Source organism: Arachis ipaensis, chromosome B03 (assembly GCF_000816755.2).
Source record: "Arachis ipaensis cultivar K30076 chromosome B03, Araip1.1, whole genome shotgun sequence".
In the NCBI taxonomy this organism is placed as follows: domain Eukaryota; kingdom Viridiplantae; phylum Streptophyta; class Magnoliopsida; order Fabales; family Fabaceae; genus Arachis; species Arachis ipaensis.
Window position 1 is genome coordinate 81,457,822 of NC_029787.2, and position 5,847 is coordinate 81,463,668.

Sequence of the window (5,847 nt, forward strand, 5' to 3'; positions counted from 1 at the left end):
TTCCTCTTCACGTGTGCGCGTCGCTTGCGAATCTCCTTCTCTCGCGTACGCGTGGGTGACACGTGCGCGTAGCCTTGAGTTCATCAAATCCTCATTTATTCATGAATTCTCCATTTTTGCATGCTTTTTCTTCATTCCTTCAACCCAATCTTTGCCTTCTAATCCTGAAATCACTTAACAAACATATCAAGGCATCGAATGGAATTAAAGTAAATTAAATTTATCAATTTTCGGACCTAAAAAGCATGTATTTACTTTTAAGCACAAATTAGGAGAAATTCACAAAACCATGCTATTTCATTGAATAAATGTGAGAAAAGTTGTTAAAATCCCCTAAATTCAACACAAGCTAAACCACAAAATTGTGGTTTATCACTTTTCCAGGAATCAATAAGAATTCATGTAGAAAACGAGTTATTTTCCAATACACTCATATTCATAAGATGTAGAACTATGTAATATTTGAAATTAAATCAATACATTAATTAAAATAGAATGATAATAGTGTTAATCCATGGAAATAAATAGAGCTCCTAACATTAACCAAGGAGGTTTAGTGGCTCATGACTCAGAGAGAAAACTAGGATTTTGAAAAGCGTAAACTGTAGAATGAAGTCCGTAAGAGAAAAAAACCTCCCGAAGGGCTAAATCTTTTCCCTTTTATATCTATCCTAATTTTGATTAGAAACTAAAATAAAATAATAAATTCTAGACCTAAAATATTTTGTTTGTAAATAAAAATAAATAAAACAAAAGAAAATACAATAATTAAAAGCCAAATCCAACTAAAGATGCTCCATTGGTAAAGCTTGATCCGTGTTGCTGGCGCTAGCGCCCAAGGGGGCAGAAAGTCTCCTTTCAATTCTGGCTTGCTGGCACTAAACGCCAGGCTTGGCGTTTAGCTCCCTAGTGGGTAGAGAGCTTCCTTGCGTTTATGAGTGGTGCGGAATTTATAACCCACAAACTAACTGGCAAGTGCACCGGGTCGTAACAAGTAGTACCTCAAGTGAATGAGGGTCGATCCCACGAGGATTGATGGAGTAAGTGATAAACCCCAATTTTGTGGTTTATCTTGTGCTTAATTTGGGTGGTTATATCAACTTTTCTCACATTTATTCAATGAATTAGCATGATTTTGCAATTCTCCCTTGATTTGTGCTTAAATGTGAAAACATGCCTTTTAGGCCCTAAAATTAGTGATTTTAATTCACTTTAATTCCATTCGATGCTTTGATGTGTTTGTTGAGTGATTTTAGGTTTATAAGGCAAGTATTGGATGGAAGGAATGAAGAAAAAGCATGCAAAGTGGGAGAACTCATGAAGAAATGAAGGAACCGTAAAGCTGTCAAGCCCGACCTCCTGGCACTCAATTGATCATAACTTGAGCTACAGAGGTCCAAATGAGGTGGTTTCAGTTGCATTGGAAAGATAACATCTGAGGCTTTGAAATGATATAAAATTTGCTATATTTTGTTTGATGCATAGGGGCGCGCACGCACCATGTACGTGCATGCGCCGATGGAGCACGTGGGTCCACTTTAGTGAAATCGCCCCCAGCGATTTCTGAAGCATTTTGGGCCCAATCCAACTCATTTCTGATGCTATTGAACCCAAGGATTGAGGAGAGAATGAACCAAGTAGTCATAGTTTAGTTTTCATCATGTTTTAGGGTAGAATTCTAGAGAGAGAGGCTCTCTCCTCTCTCTAGATTTTAGGGTAGTTTAGGTTTAATTTTCTTAAATCCAACTTTTAATTCTTGTTTTAATTTAGTTTCTCCTTTTAATTTCTTGTTGCTACTACTCTATTCTTCTTAGTTCTCTTGTCAATTTTACTTTTATGTCTCTTTTTATGTTCATGAACCCTTTGTTGGATTTGGATATTTTCTTTAATGAAATTTAATGTTTGATGTTCTTTTATTGATGATTTGAGTTGTTGATTTACTTTTCTTGCAATTGGTAGTTGGTAAATTTTATTATTCTTGCACATTTACCATGCTTTCCCTTTGTACCCACCAAGTGTTTGACAAAATACTTGGTTGGGCTTTAGAGTAGATTTTGAGCATTCTTGGCTTGGAAAGAGTAATTGGGCAATCTTGAGTCATGAAAACCCAACTTATGTTGGTGATCTAGAGTTGTTAGCTAATATTGTTTCCATTGACGCTAATCTTTTGCTAATTTAATTAGTAAGTTGATTAAGACTTTTGGATTGAGATTAGCTAGTCTTATTAGACTTTCTCTCATGGAAGATAATATGATACCTTCTTCCAATGTTGGAGATGACGTAATAAGATAAATTCTTGTTATTATTGTGGTATGATTGATTAGTCTTGTTTGACTTTCTCCCTATTTGTTGGAGTTGACTAAATAAGATGAATTAATAATTGCATGACTAGGATAGAAAGCCTATGATCTCAACACTTTCCATGAATGTCTCTCTTTATTACTTGCTTTCTCTTATTTACTTGCTTGATTTACTCTTCTTGTCATTTAAATTCTTGCTCCTTTATATTTTATTGCCCTTTTTATCAACCAAAACCCCCCTTGCTCTTCATAGCCAATAATTAGACACTTCATTGCAATTCCTTGTGAGACGACCCGGAGTCTAAATACTCCGGTTAATTTTTATTTGGGGTTTGTACATGTGACAAAACCATATTTTAATTTGATGCGAGAGTTGTTTGTTGGTTTGGAGCTATGCTTACAACGAAATTCTTATTTCTACAAGAGAAAATCTAGACCGACAAAAATTCTTGCTATCAAATTAATGGCACCGTAGCCGGGGAGTTGCAACGGTGTTATATTGTTAGCTATTGTGAATATGTGAATATGTTTGCCTTTTGTTTGTTTGTTAGTTTTTGTTAGCCTTAGGACTTTGTTGCTTATTTTTGTTAGTTTTTGTTTTTGTTTGCTACTATGAATTCTCATCACTTTGGCTATGAGTTTGGCTCAAATTATGCTGTAGGAAATGGGAACTATAATGACAATATGCATCAAGGATGGGACAATCAAAGGTGGGAGGAGCCTCAAGGGATTGATCAACCTTCTTGGCAACAACAACCTCCGGTTTCTTATGGGTATAATTTTAATCCTAATGCATATCAATCTAATGGATGTGGTGACCCTTATTGTGATTGTCAACAACCACCACCACATGCCTATGAACCACCCCCTCAATATGATTTTGAACCACCTTACTCACAAGCCCCCTACCACCAAACACATCATTATGACCCTAATTCTTATCCACCATACCAACTACCTTATGAACCATATGAACCACACATGGAACCACCACCATTCCAACACAATTACTCTCAAGAACCACCTCAATATACACCATCTCCATATCCTTACCAAGATGAACCACCTTCCAACTACAATGCCTTCCCCTCAAACAATGAACCCTCTCTTCCACCACTACCCTCCGATGAAGCCTCCATGTTGGAATTGAGAGATCTTGAATCTCATATCTTAAGGCAACAAGAGGAGGATGAAAAGAAGTTTAAAGAGCTAGGAGCCAAAATGGTTATCCTAGTGGAAGCCGTTAGCAATATGGCCTCCTCCCGACTAAGCCTAACCAACCAAGGCACTCCCATTGACGAATGTGGAGAAGCAATTAAGGAGCCTAGTGAGGGAGTGAGTTTAGAGCTTCAAGGTGAAGAAGAGGAGTTGAAGCAAGGAGTGCAACAAGAGGAGGAAGTTAAGACAATTGAGCCGGAAGAAGTGGTTGAAGCCTTTGAAGAGGTTGACCAAGAGATGGATTCAATCATTGAAGAATTCTTATGTACAATTGAATCCTCTCCAATTGGGTTTGACATGAAGATCAAAGAAGAAGATGCCCAACCTCCCATGCCCTTGGTGAGCAATGAAGAAGAACTTGAATTGGAAGCAAGCCACCAAGAGGAAGAGGTTGAAGTGGAGGAAAGTTGCAAAGAGGTGAAGGTAATCATGGAAGAGCACAAGGAAGTGGAACTTGCAAGATTATTAGGACCATCCCTTCCTAAGTCTCCATCCAATACAACATTCAAGTGGGTAAAATTCTTATCCCTAAGCTTTAATCTCTCACTTGAATATGGTTTGCTTGAGACGGATGGGCAACTTAGAGCTCTTTGTGAAATTAAGAGTAGGAGAGAGTTATGTAATGGTTGGAAACATCACTCTAAGTTCATGATGGTTGCATGCTCAAAGTTGAATGGCAATGGTTGGTGTAAAACCAAATTACATGGGTCTAGGAGAATATTTGGATGCTTACATGAGAATTCGAATCACTTGCCACCCAATTGGAATTGTGATGATCAACTTGAAGATGGGTGTAGAAACAAGATTTGGGATCCGGGAATATATGAAGACCAATTTTGGAAGCCCTTAGCTTGTGTGGAACTTCATCAAAGTTTGGTGCCATTGATCTTGAATTTTGGAGCTTACTTGAAGTCCAAGCATTAGTGGAAGTTTCAAGACGAGTTCAAGCATAAGCCACCATGACAAGGAGCTTCCCAAATGTCCAACTTAAGGACTTAAACTAAAAGTGCTAGGTGGGAGACACCCCACCATGGTAAACTCTTTCCATTCTCTTGTAAATATAATCAATGGATGATTGGAGTTGCCATTGTATGTAGTTTTTGTTATTTTCTATATTCTTATACATATTGCTTTGATTGATTGGTTATTTCTTAGTTTGTTTTGATTAGTTTAGTTGTTGTTGAATTGCATTTTGCTTGTAGTAAAAGTTTTATTTTTAGTGTATTTGAAAATTTTTCAAAAACCAAAAAGATTTGTTGTTGAACTTTAATTTTGATTGTTTTAGAATTCTTGTAGATTAGGAGAGTGCCCTGTTTTTACAAAAAAAAAAAAAATAGGGCATCGGCGCCCAAGCGAGCAGTGCGCGCGCGCGCCGTTGTGGTTTCACAACTCCTAGTACTAAAACCCGAGAGTTGTGCCCACTTTATGCCTACTTTGTGCCAGACGATCCGCGCGTAAGCACGCATGGCGCGCGCGCACCGATTGTCCCTGCCACATCCGCGCATAAGCACGCATGGCGCGCGCGCGCGGATTGTTTTTGCTGCATCCGCGCCCAAGCACGCATGGCGTGCGCGCGCGGATTGTACCTGCTGCATCCGTGCCTAAGCACGCATGGCGCATATGCGCGGATTTGCATCCTGTTTTTCTCCTTTCTCCTTTCTCCTTCTTTCTTCTTTCCTTCTTCTTTCTTTCTAATTTTTTTTTCTTTCTTCTTCCTCTCTTGGAAAATTTTTTTTCTTTATTTAAAAAAAAAAAAATAATAATAATAATAATAAATAATTAAAAAAAATTAAAAAAAAATAAAAAATATAATAATAATAAAAATTTTTTTTCTCTTTTCTTCCATTTTCTTTTATTGTATTTCCTTGTTTTCATTCATTGCATTTTAATTTTATTTTTGTAACTTGTTTTCCTTTTTATTTTCTAAGTTTCTTGTTTTAATAATGGTGTTGGATTCTTATATTCAATTGTTGAGAATTTCTTGGTTAATCTTGGTGCTTTGTGACTTGTTTGGCATTAATTGTAATATTCGCTCTACACACAAGATTAGTGCTTTAGTCCGTCCTGATGCATGATCCCTTGTTTTTGTACCTCATCATCATTGAGTTAGGATGGGACCAATGCTCTCATGCTTATCACTAATCTTGTTTGTGTCAATTGTTGATTAAGCTTGATGCAACATGCTCTTCATGTCATTTGCCCATGCTTTGACTTTTCTCTTGCATCAAGTATTAATTGATATGCCCTTTGTCTATATTGCTCTCTCACTTACATGCGTAGCTAACATGTAGTGAGAACCTTACTCTTAGTTGGTATTAGCCCCCGCCTA